Here is a 24,230-nt window from a genome sequence, read left to right as displayed (position 1 = left end):
AAGATACAGCCGAAAGAGATCCTACTGGAGAAGGTTATACAACGGAAGTTACAGCTATTCGAGCATATCTGCAGAATGAACGATGAGCGAAAAATTAAGACCCTGATATTCGGCATAATGGTTCGTCCGAATAAGAGAGGAAGATCCCATAGAGAATGGGTAGATGAAATAGTAGACTGGTGCGGAGCTAGTCTACAGAAACTAAGCCACTCCACGCTGGACAGGAAAAGATGGAAGGAAATAATGAGGGAGACATTGGACAGCAACATGTGTTGAGCCCATGGTTGTTGATGACAATGATGATGATACTATGGGCTTAAGAATTAATATTTCAGACTGAACATTAATCTGGATAACTATGTTGGTAGTTCAAAATTATTCCTCTCTTAACTTCTTTAATGAAAAAAAATGAAACCGAGTTTCTGAATTTCCCATTGATTTCAAGGGCAGTGGTAGATGCTCAGTATTTTACATTCAAGTCTTGAGCTTTCCCCTCAGCAAAATGAAATAAATAAAACATACTTTACATCTATCCACATTAAATTTCATTTGCCATTTTTGTTGCCCAGTCACTTAGTTTTGTGATATCAGTGAAAAATTAGTAAAGTAATGGACATTGGGAAAAATAACCCCAACTATACATATAATATGATGGGGGTTAATTTAGCTACAACTAATCAGGAAAGAGATCTCGGAGTCATCATGGATAGTTCTCTGAAGACATCCACGCAGTGTGCAGCAGCAGTCAAAAAAGCAAACAGGATGTTAGGGATAGAAAATAAGATGGAGAATATCTTATTGCCCTTATATAAATCCATGGTATGCCCACATCTGGAATACTGCATACAGATGTGGTCTCCTCATCTCAAAAAAGATATACTGGCATTAGAAAAGTTTCAGAGAAGGCCAACTAAAATGATTAGGGGTTTGGAACGGGTCCCATCTGAGGAGAGATTAAAGAAACTGGGACTCTTCCGTTTGGAAAAGAGGAGTCTAAGGGAGGATATGATAGAGGTATATAAAATCATAAGTGGTATGGAGAAAGTGAATAAGGAAAAGTTATTTACGTGTTCCCATAATATAAGAACTAGGAGCCACCAAATGAAATTAATGGGCAGCAGGTTTAAAACAAATAAAATGAAGTTCTTCTTCACACAGCGCATAGTCAATCTGTGGAACTCCTTGCCTGAGGAGGCTGTGAAGGCTAGGACCATAACAGGGTTTAAAAGAGAAATAGATAAATTCATGGAAGTTAAGTCCATAAATGGCTATTAGCCAGTGTGGGTAAGGAATCATGTCCCTAGCCTCTGTTTGTCAGAGGGTGGAGATGGATGGCAGGAGAAAGATCGCTTGATCATTACCTGTTCGATTCACTCCCTCTGGGGCACCTGGCATTGGCCACTGTCGGAAGACAGGATACTGGGCTGGATGGACCTTTGGTCTGACCCACTATGGCCGTTCTTATGTAATCTCACATTGTTTATGGACACATGAGAAAGAAAAGGTCAAAATGCCAAAGCCCCATATAAGAGAAACATAACAAAACTTTTGCTCTTTTGTCCCTCGGGTTCAGGCTCTCCTTATAGAAAATCCATAGAAATTCAAGTTAAAAGCCACACAATCTGGAGTTTTAGGTGCACATGTATGTGAAAATTATGTGCTTAATTATGTGAACATACAACTAAATTAAGAATGTATCCATGTGAGTTTCCGCCCGACTTCTTCTGAGTGAGAAAATAACGAGAGTAGAATCCCCTGCCTATGAATTGTGCTGGAACTGATTCTATTGCACCGATGGAGAGCATACAGATGTGGTCTCCTCATCTCAAAAAAGATATACTGGCATTAGAAAAGGTTCAGAGAAGGGCAACTAAAATGATGTGGTCGACTGCGCTGCATAGCAGAGTTTCGTGAGATAGGTCCCTGAAGAGGGACGGAGTATATGGGGCGGGAGGGGAGGTAGAGGGAATGGTGATGAAGGGTATGGAGTATCTGGATCGGACTATTTCTAACACCCACTTGATGGTGGTGATTGAGGCCCATTGGAGGTAAAAGAGCCTCAGGTGGTGGTGAAATTGGTGATCGTGGTGACTTTTGTCAACATGCGCATTTGTCTGCATACATTTGACTGAGGCATCAAACCTGCTGTTTGTTATTCAGTGGGGTCTGAGTACAATTCCCCTGATTTCGACACCTCTGAGATCTTTGTTGGTTACTTTGTTGGTCGAGAGCCTTTTGTTGGTGCTGCCATTTTTGTCTGACATACGGATAGTCGTAGTGTTGCTGATATGGAGGATAATGTCAACGCCTGTATGGTGGAATATATAGCCAACGTTCAAAGTGTTGTGCAATAGTCCTTTGGTGACGCTGTCAGTTTTTCCGAAAAGAGCTTGTCTCAGTCAAACAGAAAATCTTCGACTTTAGTCTGGAGATCTTTGGGCACTCCAGCTAATTGAAGATAAGACGCTCGTCTCATCACCACTGCTGTGGCAGTGGACCTCAAGTATACCTCAAGTATAGCCTCATCAAGGAGTATGGCTATTTTTGCTCTGTGTTGAGGCTGAAGGCTTTTGACGAGACAATGCTGCTTCTCCTTTATCTCATCCAGGTGTATCTCCTGGCTTATGGCTACTCTCTTAAAAAGCTCCTGGAATTGACGGAGGTCGTCAGGTGGAGAGACGTCCCCTGGGATAACAGCCTCACCCAGGGACGAAGAAGAGCGGTCCATGGGGGAAACCTCCTGTGGTCGGTCCTCCATGGTGGAAAGCTGCGTGTCATCTGGCTCTGACGGCTGGTGTTCTGGAGATGCAGGCTGGCCCATGGGAGTGGGAGGAGCCAGAGTTGGGGACTGTCTGGTGGACGTGCAGTCGCAGCATGACCTTCCACAAGACCTAGACCTGTAACGGTAGGAATGTCAATTGGGCGAGTGTCGGTGGTAGTGGTCATCGTGGTAAAAAAGTCTTTCAAGGGGTGACCGTCTATCAGAATAAGTGTAATAGGGTTGTTCCCAGTGCGATGAACGGATTGAGCGCGGTGAGAGAGTGTATGAGGCTCTAGAGGATGTCGGAGACACAGAGTAACGACTGTAATGATGACGATGACTCCTGTGTGCTGCTAAAAATGGTGAAGGTAGCCTTTGACGTGGAAAGTGTGGAGATTGGTGGTGCCAGTGGAGATGATGACGATGACGGTGCCGGTGAAAAAAAATCAATGACTGTGAACATGAGCGGTTTGGAGCGGTGCTTGGAGCATCTGTGCCAGTCACATGCAGAGTCAGTGCTGTAGGCGGGTGTACTGAACTCAGTGCCATACTCTGCACCAAAGATGTGGTGGGAACCCAGAGTGAGCTTGGCGGCGCCAGTGCCAATGATGCTCTCGGCATGGATTCCCTCGGTGCCAAGGTCGTGGCCGGTGCTAAGGCCGACCTCAGTTCTAGTACCTGTGCTGCTTTCACAGGCTTTTTTGGTCCCGGTGCCACAGGAGCCTTCAGATGCGGTTTTGAAGTGCTGGATGTACCGGGCTCATCTCCTGAACTAACTCTGCTCTGTGAGATAACAGGCAGAGATCTGGAGGTGACGCCCTATGTCTTTTGGGTGGCACTGTTGTAGGAGAAGAAGCCCTATGCTTTGGAGGCTGTCCTGAGGAAGTTGCACTTTCAGAGGTCTCCGGTTGAAGTGCTTTATCAAATAAAATCATCCGGAGCCTCATCTCTCTGTCCCGTCTGGCCCTCGCAGTCAGTTTTATGCAATGCAGGCATTTTTGAGGGACATGGTTCTCTCCCACACAGCGGATGCAAGAAGAATGGCCATCCAAGGCAGGCATTGCCTCTCGGAAAGTGTCGCATTTTTTAAAACCCAAAGAAGATGGCATTTCATCCATAGTCTTAAATTGGGTGGGGGGTTTTTTAAACAAATCGACTACTTATATCTTTATAACTATGTACACTAATAACTATAGAAACTTGAGGGAAGGTATGAGAGCGGGATTAGAACTTGGTTATTATCAACAGAATCCTCCCCCCCTTTTTAAACTAGGAGAATTAAGAGGAGGATGGATGTTTGGGAGGAAGATGGAGAAGAAACTATGAAGATAACAATCTCACGCTGAAGGAACAAGGAAGAAGGTTGAAGAGACCAGTTCACTCCGTCTGCAGCCTGAGGCAGTGGAGAGGAACTGGCGCAGACTGGACCATGCAAGGATTGAAAAGAGCGCGAATGCCGCAACACATTGCCGTGCATGTGCGGTCTGGCCGAACACTGCTACTGAAGAGTATCCATTCTACAGCGCCGGGGCTAGCCCAGCACCTACTGTGGAGTACCCACAGGGACTCCACTCGAAGAAAAACATGAAGTTCTTCTGTGCTAATTTACTAAATCCATAATAATGAAGAAGGATAGTCAGCATATTTTATTTATGATTAAAAGATTTACGTGGTGGGTACGTTCCAGGGCCAGAAGAAGGGGGCCCAGAGACAGGGGCAGATCTGCATAGGCTTCCTGCTGGCATTCCCTGGGCCAGGAGTTGGGGAAGGCAGAGGACAAAAAGAGGAACACCCCGCACCACAGACTGACCAGCCATGGCCATATTGTGTGGCCCAGTGGTGCTGGGTGGGGGTTGCTGGTGAGTCCTGGGGATGTTGTGCTGCTAAACCCCAATGAAGCTGGCAGGTCTTCCCCCCTGCTCAGGAATGATGCTCTTAGAAGGAACAATTTGGGGCCAAGAGCTGGGGGAAGGGTTTGGGGAAGGTGTTTGGGGCCCACTTACCTGGGCCGGTGGCAGGCAACATGACAAGCACTATCTTCAGCTGGCCAATCTCTTTGTAGTCTGACTGACCCAATGGTCACTCTGTATCATAGCTGTCCCCTGCACTCGCTGCCCCCTTCCTTTTCATGTTATGGAAAATAATCGAATTGCAGGATTATCTCATTGTCCTGGCACAGCCAAACCCTGACCTCGCTTTAAATTAGGATAGGAGGAAGCTGCATACCAAATTTGGTGGTCCTAGCTCTTACTGTTTAGGAGGAATTCTTAAACAAATGGACTCACAGACAGATGGACTCACAAACAAATGCACAGATCTTTAAAACCTATATCTATCACTGGAAAAGGAGCTGGAATCTTTCCAACTACCTGAAGTTGAGAGGTTTTTTGAGTGTTCATGTTTCCATTAAATTATCTTAGACTACACTGTGAAGCTAAACAAAGTACATTGCAACACATAAGAAACCAATATATCTTGGTATTATTTCCTGATACTATAGATTGTGATCAACCAGTGCAAACATGAGCTAAATAACACTATGTTTTACTTGTATTTAATAACTGTCCAGTGTATGAGACTGTAACAAGTTCAGTCCTGTGTGCAAGCGCCCTTTGGCAGCTGAAGGGGTCTCGCGGTATTTAACACGCTTGTCTGCGAGTGAGTCAAAGTCCAGTCCTTGGACCAGGTTCAGACCTCTTCTTTTACCCCCTCACTCTGGTATGGTTTATAGTGGGGGGGAAGGGGAAGGGAAATCTAGGCCTGCCCTCTCCTCTGGATCCTGGCCCAGGAACCTTATACGTAGCAGTTACCTGCCAAGTTTCAAAGTCAGTTATGGTGATCCTGTCCCTGGGCCACTTCCCCGGGATGCCGTTTCATCCAGCCCTTCTCTAGGGCCTTGTAGCTGAACTCCCTTTGTCCGGGGATCTGCAGAGTTGTCGATGGTTAGCCTTTAGCTTCAGGATCTAGCTCTGCTCAGTTCTGAGGGCCCAACTCCCACTCAGAGCTGTCCACGGTTCTGGTATTTCCCAGACAGCTAAGAGGTCTGCCTGGGTTGAGCTCCAGGAAGGAACTGACTGGCCTTAGCTAGCAGCTCCTTATATCCCAGCCTGCCATACCCTGATGTGTCTGCAGTGAAGGCTGCCCCTCTACCCTGCTTGGTGGACCTCTCCACTGTTCCTGCTGCTGGCCAGGGTGCTGAAAGGCCTCCAGCAGGGAGGTCGGGCTTTGTCCGCCCTATCACAGAGACAAACAAATATATAAATCAATCCCCACTATACAAGCCTGTACAAATTATACATTATATAAAGTGATAAGAATCTCAAATTACTAGAACTGAAAGTTAAAAATGACAATAACAGTGCACGTGCCATTTATAGGAATTTGGTGGCACACTTACACTGTGCTTACTAGCGCTAGAAACAAACAGTCCCACTCTACTGCAGTTTCCAATCAAGTACTATAAAAATGAGTAATATTGAAATATCATTGCAACTATTATATTGTTGTTAACACCACATCAATTACATCTCAGGAGCATCACACTCATATTATGGTTGTCTTGAAATTCTGTATCAATGCCATCTTAATCATGTTAACTATAGGAACAGCAGGTGATTTGTTTTACGATTATTAATTCTTTAGTGATTAAACAAATGTGTAGTCAGTGCTCATTGATATGCTATTTGAATATTCAAAATATTATATATATATAATTATTAAAAATCAGAGAGTAGAATTTCTATAAATACTTCCAAATGTTACAGGGTCTTTTCCCTTCACGTGGTAAGATTATCTGGGTTATCTTCCTGGTTCTATCAGCATGCCATTTGTTGAGATGCCCTCATCATTGGCAAACATGGGGAAAAGAGAGGAGACCAAACTCCATAATCTTTGCTTCCCCTCCAAGTGATTCAGGGCAGGACAGACTCCTTTAGCAAAATCAGTCTTTCTCCTATGCCTACTGGAAATAATGAGGGGGAATCTGGGGCCACCCTATATTCCAGGTTCCAGCCCAGGGATGCTATGATACCTACAATATCTCCAGTAACAGCTGCATCACAGCTACCATCCCCTGTGCCACTTCCCCACAGCTCTCCCCAGAACCTTCCTTATCACATGTTCTTCTTGTTTGTACTTGCTCCTCCCAGACCTTCCACAGCACCTTCCCTCCTCAGTTCCTTGTGTGCAGTGAGCCAACATAATGGAAACCCTTTTTATCCTGTCTCAACATGTTCTTCATTGGTTCCAGGTGTTGTGATTAGTCTGATTCACTTGATTCTGAAAATCTCCTAATTGCTTCTGCATGCCCTAATTGTCATGATTGATTCTGGCAAGTTCCTGTGGGTTCTGGATTACTCCTTGTTATTTTATCCTGGGAACAGGGATCTATTTAATCTAGGGCTAATATACTTCCCTTCTACCATGCTCCTGTATTCCTCTGGCCTGACCCTGACACAAGATATATAAGAGGGTTGTCCCTCTGGATGCACATGACTCTGAGGCCTAGAATGTTAGTTGAGTCACTATGGGTATGTCTACACTACAGCGTTATTTCAAAATATCTTATTTCAAAATAGTTAATTCGAAATAACTTATTTCGAAATAACACGTCTACACACAAAATGCATTTCGAAATAGCATTTTGCTATTTCAAAATAGTGTGTCCACACTGAGTGGATGCTGAATCGCATTTAAGGCCAGCCAGAACCAGGTCCAGCAGGGCATCAGGTCAGGAGTTAGCCTCAGGCAGCAGCCACGCAAAGTATCTGAGGCCTGTGTTTAAAGGGACCCTCCCTTCACAGCCGGTTCTCAGCTTTCCCTGCTTGCTTGCCTACCTCGATCAGGGACAGCAAAGCATTTTGTCTCTGCGTGCTCTGGTTGCCCTCACTTGGGACACCACAGCACTCTGCAACATGGAGCCGGAGCCGGAGCCTCCCCTGGGCACTCTGGTGCTTCTCTTGGACGCGTTGCTGTGAGCCTGGCTGCACTTTCTGTAGGCTGCCATCCGGGAGGTCCATCGGGGGGGGGGGGGGGCTGTCAGTATCCAGGGGGCCCTGCGGGAGAGCTTCCACCCTAAGGAGCACTAAGAGCCTCCCTGGTGTGCCCCAATGGGAGCTTGTGCCTCATTCCTCCCTCACATCCTTCCACTTACGCCTCCCTAACCCCCCTTCCTGATGTCAAATAAAATACACGTATTTTCATGAACACAAACTCTCTTTATTTAACAAAACTTGGGGGGGGGGGATGGAACTCTGGTGAGACTGAGGAAAGGAGGTGGGAGAGGGGATGGGGAAACCTGGGAGGAGGGACCTGGAAGGGGAAAGCAAGGGGAAGAAGGGGAAGGGGAAGCTCAGGGCTCAGGGTTGGGGATCTCGCCGGACCAACTTGATTGTTATGCAAACCTGCTCTTGGGTTCGCATGTGGCCTTTGGTAGCCAGGCTGGCAGCTATCCTGCCAAAGACGGCTGCGTTCCTCTGTCTAGTGCAGAGATCATGGACGTTGGGGGCATCCCCCCAAAACCTGAATAAGGTCCATGAGCTCCACCCTGGACCAGGAAGGCGCCCGCCTTCTCTGGGCCTTCGCAGGCTCCTGGGAGCTGGCAGACTGCTCCTAGGGAGCGGTGGAGGGCTGGCTGCCAGTGGCTTGCTGGCTCATGTTTTGGGGCCACTGGGTCAGGGGGTAGTGACTGCTGGCTCTGGGCTGGCAGGCTTGGAGCTGGCACAGGCACTGTGGCCAGAATCAACTCCTTTAAGGTCTCTGGGGAGCAGGGGAGGGAAAGGAGTGTTCTTGATTGAGGCTGGAGTGGCCACCAGGGTACCCTGGGAAGGCTGGAGGCTCCCTATTTCGATATAAGTGTCTACACTGCACTTATTTCGAAATAGCTATTTCGAATTTGGCATTATTCCTCGCGGAATGAGGTTTACCAAATTCGAAATAAGCGTTCCGCTATTTCGAATTTATTTTGAAATAGCAGTTTGGCCGTGTAGATGTTAGTAAAGTTATTTTGAAATAACGGCTGTTATTTTGAAATAACTTTGCTGTGTAGACATACCCTATGAGAAAACTGAAAAAGGTGAAAGCATGGATGAGAGCTGCTTTTGTTCAAAATAACACAGATTTAATCATCACTGGGATTCAGTCTGTTACCATTCAATTTTTAATTTCTCAGACATTTTCAGCTTTTAGGCTTTACATATGACTCCTATGTGACATCATAGGCTTTTCATTTAGCAGAGAGATGCAAACTGATTCCATTTTTCAAGGAGTCCACAATAATTAGGATACATAATGCAGAAGGGATAAAAAAAAGAATGAAATAAGGTTGTTGGAAAACGAGGATACTACACTGAATTATTATGAATGTAGTTTTATTCTATCAATGAAATGTGCCTATGGGCTTGCCTTTTGTGTTACTGAATAAATTCAATACCATTGTAAAATGGGTATAATGCCACTAAAGTCAATTTGAAAGGAAACAAATTTGACTGAAGAAAATGGAGGCAGTTTTGTTATTTTTCCACTCAGTCAAACTGGGGGACTCTTTTCAATATGATAAGATATCATTGAGATCAAGAGAATAGCATAATTCCCTCCCTCACTACAAAAAGAGATCTTGATAGATAAACAAGAATATCCAAAATTAACAATACAGCAAAATAAATGCTAAACATACATACATTTAGAAAGGATATAAACTCCCTTAATCTAGCCATGATTTTATAGAAGTTTATAAAATCATGATTGGTGTAGGAAAAGTGAATTTAAAAAAAAGAGTTATTTACTCCTTCCCATAACACAAGACTTACAGTCACTAAATGAAATTAGTAAGTTGCAGATTTAAAACAAACAAAAAGAAACAAAACTCACAGTCAGACTATGGAATTCCTTGCCAGATGATATTGTGAAGGCTCCCATGAAACTGCCTGCCTCCCATGCTGCTGCCTCTGTATTACAGACAGCAGTGGGGAAACGAAGGGCAGGCAAGAGCCAGTGTCCACGGCTTTTAAGCCAGCTCCTGGCAAGCACCAGCTCCTACTTGCCCGCCTGTGAGTAAACATGTAACCGCTAAAAAATCCAACAGTTACACGTTTACACAATACATATGTGTTAACATCCCTAAAAAATATTGTGCACAAAATTTTTAAATCTTTTGGCATAGAATTCCAGCAGGAGCAAGGCCAAATTAAGAAAGAGACTTTATGGGCTGCAGCCTGGGGCCCTGGACTGCAGCCACTTAAATTCCTGTGTTTCAAGCCAGCTCTTCCTGGCAGGGCAGGGAAGAGACAGCTCTGTGCTCTACCATTTCTCCCCCTATCATGGGCCAAGCCATGTTATCACTAGCACTGGGAAGCTCTATCCCTGTGCTCCCCTTGCCTGGAGACTCCAGCCTGCAGCTCCCATTGGCCAGGAATTATGGAGGGTGGTGCCTGCAGGGGAGGAGCCACCACCAGTTCCATCCCCAACAGGAGCTGCCCTAGATAAACACTCTGAACCCGAATCCCTTGCCCCTGTCCTGAGCCCCTTCCCATACCCTAGCTCTCTCCTACGTTCCTCATCCCAATCCTGAGCCCCCTCTTGCACTCTTAACTCCCGGCCAGACCCTCGCTCCCATCCCAACCTCCTGCCTGCACTCCAAGTCAGAGCCCTAACTCCCTCCTGCACGCAACCTCCTTCCTCATCCCACAGCCCCCTCCAGCACACTGAACCCTTACTTTTAGGCCCCAAAAAATCTTATAGCCCTGTGCCTCCAGAAGAGTTAATTTAGCCCCCCTGACCAAAAGTAATCTGTAAGAAGCAGAACATTTAACAATCTCACAACTATATACATTCTGAGATCATTGTAGGATATCTTCTTTTTATGTGCTGAACTCTTAAGACAGGAGGAAAAGAGAACTAAGAAAATCCTCTTATTCACATGATTAATAAATTACAGATTGTAATGTAGATCTATTTCCCTGCACTTTCTATCAAAAGAAAATGCTTATTTCACAAAATGGAAACCAAATCTTGCAAATTTTAAATTGACAATGTACAGAAAAACTCATTTGTTTTAATCAAAATCTTTACATGTAAGTTTCTCTTATGTCTAAACAGCAACCAAACTACTGACCTCTGGCTAGAGAAAACTTAATTAAATTATTTATGTACCTCCATTTTATTTTTAAACATAACTAAGAACCTAGACAACAGAATTCTAAGTGGAACAAAAAAAAACCTAAAAGGCAAGATGATTCTGAATACAAATTTTAAAAAAAACTGTTATTCTGAATTATAAATATAATTATTTAAAATTAAAATATTCTTAAAATATAATGAAGTAACAACAGGGTTGCACACATCACAGCATAAGCTGTGAATTCTCCATAACCCCCATACCAGAGCCGCCGCCCCCCCCATCTCTATCCTTACTAGGGATTCTGGGACATTTCCAAACCAGCATCCTCCTTTACACCTGCATGCTCCTCCATTGCCATAGACTGTGTACACATCCTGGGTACGTCTAAACTACATGGCTCCGTCGACGGAGCCATGTAGATTTGTTTGTTCGGCAAAGGGAAATGAAGCCGTGATTTAAATAATCGCGGCTTATTTAAATTTAAATGGCTGCCGCGCTCTGCCGATAAGCTGTTTGTCGGCAGATTGGGGCAGTCTGGACGCTCCCCTGCTGACATGAAAGCCCTTTATTGACCTCCCCGGTAAACCTCATCCTACGAGGCATAACGGGAAGGTCGATAAAGGGCTTTCAGGTTGGCGCGGGAGCGTCCAGACTAGCGCACTGAGTCGACAAACAGCTGATCAGCTGTTTGTCGGCTCAGCGCGGCAGCCATTTAAATTTAAATGAAGCCGCAATTATTTAAATCACGGCTTCATTTCCCTTTGCCGATCAGCCTAATCTACATGGCTCCATTAATGGAGCCATGTAGTTTAGACACACCCCCTCATTCCCTGCTAGCCTCCCCACACATTAGTCTTCTTTCTGCCTAGGTAACGAGTCGTGCAGCATGTCAACATGTTAAACTATTGAAAGCATGAACACAGATGAGATGGGATAGAGTTATGCAGGAAGATATTAATGGGTATCCCTGTACTTGACCTACAGACAATTGTTGAGAGGTTTGGAGCCGAGGGCAGGCTAATCCAATAGGAGTCTCAGATGTTCCCTATTTTCCCCCGTTTGGTTTTCTGATTTTTCCAGGAAGTCAAAGGCTTCTTACTATTGATATTTAGTGTTGATATTTAGAATACTTCTTGACATTTTGGAATTTATCAGATGTGGCATTCAGGGATATAGAGCAAGTATAAAGCTCAGTGCTAATTCTGAGCAGTACATGACTGCCTGCAGTCTGCTGCAGTGATACTTTACACTCTGGTACTCCTGCTCTACTTTATCTTGGTTGATTTTGCTCTGTCAGGCGGGAAGAGAGAAAAGTAACATTGTGGGGCACACAAACCAAAGCAGTCACTGGGATTCTTTTTGTAGTAATAGAAACTATGTCTACACAGCAACATTATTTTGGAATTACTAATGTTATTCCAAAATAATATATAGTCGGCATCTACACAGCAAGCAGTTATTTCAACAATGTTGAAATAAAATCGAGCTCGAGGACTTTTTACTCCAACTCCTGTAACCCTCATTTTATGAGGAATAAGGGAAGTTGAAGGAAGAGTGCTCTAACTCAAGACTTCTTGCTTTACAGACAGAACCAAAAGCTGAAATAAGCTACTTCAACTTAAGTTTCACAATTGACATAGCTCAAGTTGTGTAGCTTGTTTCAGCTTTATCCCTGCTGTGTAGACATGCTTGGAGAGGTCATACAATGTGAAAAGCAGGAGGAGTCTCCTGGCTAGCACTCCTGGAAGGCAGCAATCTTCGAAAAGAAAATTCCTCCTCAAGTGTTGGGAGGCAAGACCAAGGAGAGGCAACAAGAATGACCAAAGGACCACAGGCTCTGAATTTCAGCTTTCCCAGCAGGAGGGGGGAGTGTTTCTCTACACTCCACCTACTTCTTCTCCTGTTCCATCTACTTCCCCAAGCATGTCCCACCCTCTCTTCACCTCTTCCTGCTCCTCCCCACCACCATCAAACAGCTCACTGGCAGCATGCTGGAGTGGAGGGGTAGAAGCTGATCAGCAGGGCCTGCCAAACATCAGGTGACTGGTAGGTGTTGTACATCCACTGTTTTCTACTACGGGCACTCCAGTCCCAGAGTACCACAGAGTCAGCACCTATAAGCATGACAGTTCCTTTCTTCTCTCCACACAACCAGGAGCAGAAGAGAGATTGTTTGGAGATGAGATTGAACAAACTGGAGGCTGGATATAGGCAAGTTACATTAGGAGGAGTATGCATTCCCACATACTGGTGATAAATGCATCCTTGCTTCTAAACTCCACGTTCTGGCTCTCCCCACCATCTCAGGGTATGTCTATACTACAGAGTTTTATTGGGAAAATGGCCGTTTTTCCGACAAAACTTGAGGAACGTCCACACTGCAATTGTGTTCATCCACAAGACAAAGCAAAAGAACAGAGGGGTTTTTCTGGCATTGGTAATCCTCAATCTATGAGGAAGCAGCCTTTTTGTGAAAGAGCTCTTTCACAAAAAGGCTTATGTGGATGGGGAAGAGCGAGTTCTTTCATAAGAAGAGGAAAGAGGAAAAAGCACAGGTGCCGTGATGGCCATTCCGTCCATAGCAATCACAGCTTACATCAGAGAGAGTGTCCATTCAGTATGGACACTCTCTTTTGAAAAAGCAGATCACTTTTTCGATGCACTTCTGCAGTGTGGACGCTCTCTTTCAGAATAAGTTTTTTTGGAAGATCTCTTCCAGAAAAGCTTCTTCTGAAAGAAGCCTGCAGTATAGACATAGCCTCAGATTTTACAAGCCAAACTGACATCCTCCCAGGGAGTAAATGCAGACTATACGGTACTGTAACTCCAAATATACCTCCCTTCTTCCAGGAAGTGACTGCAGACTAACTCACCAGCAGTCCAATTCTGTGCCACCTTCTGTTTTTATAAACTCGGCCCAGGTTTTCCTTTAGCTGGACTTCACCAGCAATTAGGTCTTAGCACTCCCTGACTTTCCTTCAAGTGCAGCCAGATTAAGTGGTCTAATTTACCCTTTCAGGACTTGTGTGCACTAGATATGATTTTCTTCAGAAAGGATTTGTTGAAGAATTTTTTGATTGTTTTATTTATTTACAGTAAAACTTTCATCCATAGTAGAGAAAAGCAGCAAGAGATTTTAAAAGATTAAAATGACTATTCCTTTAAAAAGGGGCTAGTCTTTTAATTGGCATTTTTTTAACAGTGAGCTTTGCTATCAATCACTTTTGAAGATACTGTTATGTTTTCTCATTAGTAGTGCACCATGCATTTTTAGTCAGTCACATGTATCAAGACATTCAGCTTCCAAGATCATGACAAGGAGTAGATCTCCTGTTTTATTTCACAGACAAAGCAGATATTGTACTTATACTTTCAGCTCCTATGGTCAAAAAACTTAATAGAGGCCAAGTTTTGCTAAGACTTTATGGATATGATCTTTTAAAAGTTTGCATACTAAAAGATGCTATTCTAGAGCAATTTTAATGTGAACTTCCCAGGATCATAATTTTCTTGATGGTCATATGGTTCTCTGATGACCTTTTAATGGTTTTATAATTCGTCTGTTCTTCTGTTCTTAAATCCTGAATATTTTAGCTCTGGAGTAAGCATACCAAATAATATTTATGCTCACAAGAAGCACATCAACTGAATTAAGTCTGTCTATGCCATGACTACTAAAAGGTGAGTCTTTCATGCTCACTGCAGCTTCCTAGTCAAAGCACAAGGTTAAGTCTACCAAAGGAATATACCATGCCATCAATTTTCAAGTTAAAATGTTCCTTAAGCCCTGTGAAAACAGCTGCTTGAAAATTCTTGGCATGGCACACTATGGCTTATAGGCTATATGTATATAACATAATGGTGCATACTGATATATAAAGGATGTAACTGACATGAGTTTGGGGTGAGTCTCTGGAATGCAGCAAAGGTAACCATACAAAATTACTTCATTTATACATCCAACTGCCAAACTGAATTAATTTTATACCTTAATTTGCACTGTATTTACTATATTTTAATTTAATTTTTATGCTTAAATAATAATTTTATACATCTGCAATCTGCTCACTAATGCATTTTGCCTGGGACTATTTGCAGCTAGCAATGGAACCATGAAGTTTGATTCTAGATCTAGATTCAAGGGGGTAATGATGACTTTGTTCTAGATCAAGCCCTTTTTCTACTTTTAACATTATTTACCTCTGAACAGTTTTCAAATAGTCAACACATTAAGAAAATACCCGCATCTGCCACAAAAATGTATTCAATGCCTCCAGTGGATTGAATTCTCCATAGAAATTACATTTGGTCCAAGATCCAAGACAAACACACAATATAAGACAATTTTAAGTCTCACATCTTACAACCTAAAGTTAAAAATACCAGTAAAATTCCATTAGAGAGCTGTGATTCCTAATTTCGTAACTGAATAATACATTTCCACATAGACTCAAAGGATTGTATGGACTCAGTATGGTTCACCTAATGTACAGCAACAGCCATTTGTCTATAGCTGTAGCTTTCATAAACACCAGATGAGTACTTTCCCTCCTGACTAATGAGCTGCAAATATTACCAGTCTCATTGCAAACAATACTAATATCAAAACTTCCTGAACTGGGTAAGGGGTGGCATGGAGGAGTTAACTTTGCAGAGTGAAAATAGTGTTTTGAAATTAAAACATAAATTAACAGCATCTTCTGCAGCTGGAAGCAGAAAAATCAAGACACAAAATAGGACTATTTAAAGTGGCAGCCATAAAAGACAAGTATACCTTCAAACTGGACCAAGACACAGCTGATCTCTCTGAATACTGCAATTCAATATCAGTTCCAATAAAAGTATTCAAAAGGTATGGCTACAAATGGCCCCATTGCCATAGTTTTTCCCATAAGCTTTCATGCAAACAGGCTTTCTATTAACAAGCTGCGTACAGAAGATCATTCTATGATCTAAAGCAAGCTAAGAGTAAGTGGAAGAACACATTCACATCACTACCAACATCTGAATAAGTGGTTCCGTATTTGAGTATATATCACAGTTAAACTGGCATTGTTTGAATCTGCCAACACCACTTTCCAATAAAATAACATCAGAAAAGAGCACAGATCTGATCTCTCTAGTTTATGCAAAACACTGCCACTACAGTCATCTTCTGCTGCTGCTTCAACCACGTCACTGCCTTTTCCCTGCAGTCATCTCTTGTCTTCAGTGATTCTGCACCAAGTTCAACTTGAAGGTTCTTCATCATTCTGCCTTGTCTGGTATCATAGCTCATTTCTTCCTTCACCACTTTTGTACCCTGTTCACTCTTCTCACCTTAAAAACACACAGCTAACCATTTCTTATTCTATCACAAACTCATCACCTTTTCCATGTTACTTCTATGCCCGGTACAGTCTGTGCCTGAGCATCCAGGCATAGCCTACAGCAAAAGTACCAGAAGGTAAATGGAGATCATGCACATTCCATAACACTCCCTTTGTGGATGCAGTTTATTCCCTTCCAAGACAACAGGACGTGCAGACAAGAGAGGCAGCATGTTCCAATTGCTGCTACTTCTCCCCGTTTGGGGCACCATTCTTCTCTAAACTCAGTTCTGAAACTTTTTGCTCTTTCTCTTGCAATTGATCGTATTACTAACAAAAACGAAGCTATTTTAATGAACAGAAAATAAAATGCAATATATGCTTTTTTCCTAATAGTGTCCAAAGAATATTCTCCCTTTCTCATTGTCTTCTTTCCTTCAACTTCTTTTCATATTGTCTTTTCTTTTCTCCTTTTAATTCAATTTAGATTATTAACCTTTCTGGATAGTGACCTTCTTGTCTGGACAGCAATGGTACTTCATAAATAGGGCCCTACCAATTTCACAGCCATGAAAATGTCATGGATGGTGAAATAAACCCTTCCCCATGAAAACTGCTGTCTCCTTGTTCCTAGGATTGCCCCATCAAAGAGGCTTCCTAGCTCCAACCGGGCAGGGGAAGGCCAAGATTTGTTCCTCCCCAGAAAACTTCTCTGACGGGGAGAGGGGGGGGGGGGAGAGGAGGGAGGAAGGGACCAGACCAGACATATATTATGCATTTTAAACTTGGACCGGCAGACTGTCTCAGTCCCAGCCCACTGGTCTGAGTTTTAAATGAAGAGCATGAATAGGGAGCTGCCTGCCGCCCCACACGGCTGCCTCTGTATCAGAGGCAGAAGCGTGTAGCAGCAGGTGGGAGCTGGTCCATGCAGGGAGCCAGTTTAATAACCAACTGCCATCTACTGCCCCGTGGGATGCCGGAGCAGCCTCTATCTGTGGGGAGCTCGCCCCCTCCCCTACAGCAGCTGCTGTTGCCCTGTGCGGCTTCCTCTATATCAGAGGCAGCAGTGGGGAGGCTGCAAGGGGGGGGGGGGGGCTGATTTTTAAACAAAGGCAGAGGCAGCAGCACAATGTGGCAAGGGGACTCCCCAGGAGTGGGGCTGAGAGCTCACTGGCTGCTAGCTCTGCCCCCAAGGGTAGCATTTTAGTAGCCATGTAACTTCACACTTACAACACTGTGAAATTTCAGGATTAAACAGCTGAAATGTGAAATTTGCCAATTTTCAAATCCCAGGACCATGAAATTGGCCATAATGGACTGTGAATTTAGTAGGGTCCCATTTATAAATAAATAGTACATGAGAAACATACATAATGAAAAAACCTCCCGGAAAAGTAGCATTTTGCTTCTGTCTAGGATTCTCACTATATTCTATATTATCTCTTGTCTTGAATATACTGTAAACACATGCCAAGGACTGTTTTGTATTTTTTACATAATAGGAATTATTAAGCATGTGCAGAAAACAATGTTTTAGATCCCACAGAAATCAAAATGTTTAGGAAAATATAGACATCTACAGTATAGGGATGTGGAAGTGTAGCAGTGTACACAATTAGCTGATGAGCCTGGGCAACAGTTATCATTCAGTTACACACAAGCTCCTGGTAACCACAGAGCCGGCTTAGAAGCCAGCTCCTGACATGCAACAGCTCCTGTGGAGCAGCCTGCTACTCCACAGAGTATCAGAGACAGCAGTACAGGATAGCACAGAGGAGCTGGTACATACAGGGAGACTGCTTAAAAGCGGTCTCTTGCAGCGCACTAGCTTCTGGAAGATAGGCCACCATTTCACTTGTAGCCACTGACATTTTCAGTGGTTATAAAGTTACTTAGTTACACTTATTTTAACATCCTCACTACAGGATACATTGTTTAGTCCCTAGTCAAAAAGGAACAAAATCCCTAATGCTTCCCTTACTATGCCCTGTTGTGACAAGAGATTGAAGATTTCATCTTTATTTGTGAGCAAAAGCCAAAGCCTTAATACACTTTTAATATGGTATTTTAACTGATACCATGCTTATACTTGCAGAATATTTTTGATGCTTTTATAATAATACATTTGTGATTTAATCTACAGCTCCATGCTTTCCCTTAGGTGTGTTCTATATTCCAATATTAAAAAGGCAAAGAAAAAAAGGCTGAACATGCACTATTTAAGCAATCCATTTTAAAGTATGTCAGAGGCATATTTTATTATTTCTCAATTGTATCGTTGATCAGCAAGATGAGCAAAGAAAAGGAACCACTCCTTTCAATGAGACTGTTATTTGTATTGCATTTCCAATCAATAAGATGATAAATACTTCAAAAGTATGAAAATTCATTACTTTGATTTGTTTTTCAAGTTCTGATGTGAAACCTACCTTCATACTTTACCGGGATTGTTTAAATTTTATTTTATTATCATCTTATTATTAATTATTATTGTTATTTATTAATGCTCCATTACTTATGTGATTAGGCTGCTGTACAATCTATAATTAAGAAGGTGCAAATATTTAAGCAGTAATTGTTCAGATGCAAGGCATTTCTGAGTGGCTGGGAAGAGATGTTTTGCCTCAGACCATTAACTCTAATTTGTCTCTAGCAACTACTTTGCACCCAGAATAGAATTGCTGTCTCGAGACAAATATGTAAAAAAAAAAATACATATTTTTAAATTAATGTAGTCTTCTAATAGTACAGAGATAGAAGAACCTCCATTTATGCATAGGACAGGTTCACGAGTAGTAACACTAAATTGTTTCGCTTCCAGTGTATGTGCCTTGAGTTGACAGAGAGAGCATCTTTCAAGCATAAGAAAGTACTTAATTCTGAGAATGACAGGAAGAGGTCATTAGTGCCAAACTTAACTTTTTTTTAGATGGCACAAAAAAATATAGACTGCAATAACTTACATTTCAAGGGACAACCCTTTATATTGAACTGGTGACCTATGACGTTATACAAAGAGTAAGTAATTATTTTGTATATGCCACTGCATAGCAATAAGCTAGTGACCAAAGCTTGCTGCTAGATTTGAACCAGTGATTTAGAGGTATATTTTCCAATATCAGTCCTCTGTGTTATCTAGTGTAATATGAAATCAGCTACAAATAGTGTTTTCTGTGGCCCTGGTAATTTTCCAAATCTGAGCATGTGACATTTCTTTAGTAGAATGTTTACCTTAAAACAAGGATGCTAGTAACCTCACTTACCTTTCCCACAACAGACATTTCTAGATAAACACTTTTTTTGTATTTTAGCCACACAATTATTTTAGCCAATCAGTTTCATGTCTTATATTCATTAGAGTACTGAATGACATTAGGACATGAAAAGCATGTTCAATCCTTCTTGGATTTATTGCAATTTAAATCTCATGTCTTAATTTTCAGTCCAGCCCCCAATCCTCTCTTCATTGAGAGAGAAATCTAATAACCTCTGGAACTCATTCATTATTTGTTTTTCTCCACTGCTTTCTCAGAGATCTTCTTCCTTATTATTATGGAAAATGGCAGCAACATCATTCCAATGGCTTCTATATATCATCATCCTGGAACCTTGAAATCAGGATTCAAACCAGGTCACAGCACTAAAATGGCTTTGGTAGTAGTCATGGATAAGTGGTACACCAAGAGAAAGGGGAAATGCTCCTGTGCTCATTCATTTCAGTTATTTTGATTTACAGGTTACCTTACATATACCAATAAGATACATCCTAACTTAGAAACTACAGCATTGATTGTGTCTGTCCATCCAAGGGAATGACACAATCATATGCTCTCTTCTGTGAGAGCACATGACTGTTCCTTTATTGATACCCAAAGAGGACAAGGGAGAGGAATACCATCCCCCAAGACGTGCACTACTCAGGCTAACAGAGTGAAGGAACAATACATCACCCTTGAGACGGCATAGAATACTTTCTTCTTCTGCATGTCACAGTTTGCTAGGAAGCATTGTGCCAGTATTTCCCTCAGCTTTTCCTAGGGTACTGTAATTGTGTACCTTATTCCAGTCATGTGCTTTACTGGTATTAGTGAGCACAAAATGCACAAGAAATTCTGAATACTGGGAAAGCATGCATTTAAAATAAAGCTTTCATAACGCTTAAGTTACTGAAACTCTATGAAATTGCACAAAACAAGTGAGTAAATTACAACCCCCCCAAAAATGAATATTTCCACCTTCAGAGCATTTCTCTTTCATGGTATTTTAAATTTACCTTGTGTCACTGATTAATTAATACCTCAGTTTCCACTTACTCTAATTTTTGGTAATATTATAACAAAAATAGTTACAAAATGTATTAAAACTACGAGATAGTACTATTAGCATTTAATGTGGTGAATTAAGTAAAAGGATAAGACCTCCAGGCTGCCTCAAATAGAAGGCCAACATCTAACCTGCTTTTTGTAGTAAAACTGTATTGATATATCAGTATATTAGGGAGCTTCTAATGGTGTCCCCATAATTTATGCAACATGATATACCATATATAAATCATTCATCATGTACAGAAGTTTTACTTTGTGTCCTTGATTAGACGCATGTTAATTGAGCGATACAGATTTTCCATCATTTGAAATGGCATTCATGATAAAAGTCGTGAATCAGTTTTCATGCTCTGTTATGCCAAATATTAAATAAGTTAGAAGCTTTCAGTAGAGTGCATTACAAAATACAAATCACTTAAAGTTGTATTCTATGGGAAGCATTTTCTGTTCTGTAGCACACAAACTAGAACAAGGATGCAAGAAATTGGCATCACATTCATTAAGTTTATTTGGTAAACCAACCAGTAAAAACATTTAAGATGCCCTTTTGTAGTTTCAACCACAGAAAGATGCAGAGGTAGCTAGGAAGTGGACTTCTATGAAAATCAGTTCTTCCTCTTGTATAACATGTAATTCTCAAGAATGTTTAGCCCCACCAAAAAAAAATCCAAAAAAAACCAACAACCCTACTATCTATTTGAGAGAGGTTGTGTCTGTGAGTCTGTTTGCTCAAGAACCCCTCCTTTAATGGGAAGAGAAAGGTATGAAGCTTCCTATCATGATAATTTACCACAAGATAAGTGTTTGCCAGGAGAATGGGTTATGCCTTTCTCATAAAACTGAAAGGGAGAGGTCTGCTAGCAGGGACAGTTATACTGTACTAGCAGGACTTACCCCGCTTTGCTCGGGAAACCGGAGGAACAAAATTTAGAAAATTTAGGAAAGGAGGGAACCCTGAGCCAGGGGACCTCCAGAGCCACAGACCCTGGGGGCTGATGGCTCCTGGCCCACACCTGACCCTCTGAGAGCAGCAGGACCCTCCTCCCCCCAGGACCGAGCAGCCAGCCCCCAGGAAAACAGTACATATGCGGCCAGTAGCAAGGGGACTTATCTTTGCAAGGTTGGCTCAGGGATCCACCTGCACTGCCTTGGCAAGCAAAATCTCAGAGCTCACATCTAACTCCGATGGCTGGAACCAGACACAAAGGAGCCCCACTCACAGCACGAACAGCAGCCAGCTGGCTTTACAGCAGTGTAACGCATCTAGGGTTTAACCCGGGCCCTCCACCCTGCGCTGCTGCAGGCACATGGATTCCTTCTGCTCAGATAAGCCCAGCGAACTGAGCAGAAAGCTGGCCGGCTTCGGTTTTGGTTTCCAGATGGGGGGGTGGCAAGTGGGAAGCGACCCCAGGTGGAGGGGAGGTTACTCACGGGAGGAGCACTCCAGCTCGTGTCCAAGGCTGCAGGTGCTGCGGGGGAAAGAGGGGAGCCTGAGCTGTTGTGTGCATGGGGGTGATGGCACTGCGTGCCGACGGAGGGTGTGGGGGGGGAAGGGTCAGTTATGTAACCTCGCGGGTGGGAGGGGGCGAGTCATGGGAGGCTACATGCCGGAGGGGTGCCCCAGCTCACGCCCAGGGCTGCAGGTGCCTTTGGGGGCAGGGCGGGACCCCGATCGGGTCCAAAAGTACCTTAAAACCGTCTCCTGGAGGAAAGATTGTCCCATGCAAAGTTGGGTTGTGGTAGCTCTTATAGTGTCCAAGTTATTAGTGCACAAACTTACAAACATTCTCCTTTATATATTAGATAATGGCCAAAGAGGGGCAGTAAGGGCCAGAGATGAGAACTGGGACAGCTATAGCCCCATTGGGGCAGTAGAGGGCAGGCATGGAGAAAAGGACAACTATCTACTATATATTTCAGAGAGTTTGTCTGTCTGTCTGTCTGTCTACCAGCTGAGGGACATGCACCCCTCCCCCAGAAGTCCTCACTGCGGTAACAATGGAAAGGCGCTTCTCACCTAGCCCTAAGCTGCTGAAGTGAGAGGGGGCTTGGGTAGTCACCTCTCCCCAGGGCAGCCTGCCTACTGAATCCCTCATCCCTAGCCCCTCTCCAGAGCAATGATTTAAATGAAGAAAAACAAAAAAAATTATTTCAGTTAAGGACCTGGGCAATACAGGGTAAATCCTCCAGTAATAATAGTATGTCTGTTCTTAAGAGTAAAAGTGGAGACAACAAAACCTGGTTTCCTTCTCAGCAGAAATACTCTGTTGTACATTTGAGATTTTATTGCAATCAGTTGACTATACTCTTCATTTTGGGGTTTGTTGCATATTTACATCTCTTGGTTAACTGACTGATTTCAGGAACGGGTCTGCCAAGAATAATGTTGCAGCTTTACGATATGTCTACTGTCCTTAAAGTATGACTATCACAGGCCCTCACAAAGAACATGCTGGAAGAACAGCATAGTTAGCATTACAAAAATTAAATGTATCCATTATGCAATCATAACTGGAGCTCTCAATATGGCCATACATAAAGATTCAATTAAATAAGTTCACACAGTGCCCTGGACCAACAGCTGTTATGAAGCTACTCACTTAATTTGGGATCTAAGGCCATGTCTACGTTATAATATAAGGTCAAATTTATTAGCACCCAATTTTGTAAAGTCAAAGGCTCATGTACCCACTGTGAGCAAGAGTTCAACATAGTGCATCCCAGTAATGTGGCTACCAGTGACAGTGATAAACTGTGGGGAGATATCCCACTGTTCCTGCTACCCCTATGCATTCTGAATTAGGCTCTATGATGGGGCATGTCTCACTCTGGCCCTTTAAGGGCTAAAACGCTGCCCTGGGAGAGGGCTGGTGCAGTGGAGCCAGCAGCTGTGGCCAGTATGAGCCAATTAGGGCCCAAATGAGGGCTGTATAAATAAAGGCTCCTGGAGGGGTGGAAAAAGATATACTCTTGCTCTGGCTGGGGAGCAGGAGATACCTGGCTGCTAGGGAAGCTGAAGGCTTCCTGAGACAGGGCAGTGCTAGGAAGAGGCAGGCAGAGCTGGGGAGCTCGGGCTTGACCTCATTCCCAGGCTGCAGGGCCTGAGAATACTAGGGCTGTAGATAGAGCAGGACTATGTAATGGCAGGCAGATTTGGGAAGCTCTGGTCAGACAAGCTCCCAGGCTGCAGGGCCTGAAGCAAGGCCTGAGTGTACTAAGGCTGCAGGGAAGCAGCAAGAGTAGGCAAAGGCAGCAAGTCAGCACCCCCTTGCTAAGGTGGGAACAGGAGGATTGGGGGTTCCCAGAGGGGGAGAACTCCAGAGTGTGGGTGCACTGTGGTAGGGAAGTACCCATGCAGGAGGGTGTGACAGTCTGGAAGGGACGTGAGCCCTGACACAGAGTGGAGGAGAACAACAAGTAACAACAGGCAAGACACCACCCAGAAGGGGGCGCTCCAGCATCCGAGAGCTGATTCCCTGAGTGACCAATAGGAAGCACCTATGGTGGTGAGCCATGCCCTGTTACAGGCTCCCAGTTGCAAATGGGACCACAACAGTGAAGCGGGTAGTTCTTGGTGCATATGGTCATCTCCTCCTTCCCCCTCCCACCAACTTGAAAGCAAACAATCTTTTCAGGCCCTTTTTTCCCTGGTTATCTATGCAGATGCCATAGCAGGGCAAACATGGACCCCATTCAGCAGCAAACTGCCATGGCTATCA

General features: G+C 43.4%; 1 protein-coding gene across 4 annotated transcripts in view; it reads right to left on the bottom strand.

The window, feature by feature from the left end:
* TENM1 (teneurin transmembrane protein 1) overlaps positions 1–24,230 on the bottom strand; it is a 1,699,828-nt gene that overhangs the window by 602,124 nt on the left and 1,073,474 nt on the right. The gene's annotated exons all lie outside the window — the stretch shown is intronic.

Source organism: Pelodiscus sinensis, chromosome 13 (genome assembly GCF_049634645.1).
Source record: "Pelodiscus sinensis isolate JC-2024 chromosome 13, ASM4963464v1, whole genome shotgun sequence".
NCBI lineage: Eukaryota > Metazoa > Chordata > Testudines > Trionychidae > Pelodiscus > Pelodiscus sinensis.
This window is presented reverse-complemented; position numbering and strand designations above follow the sequence as displayed.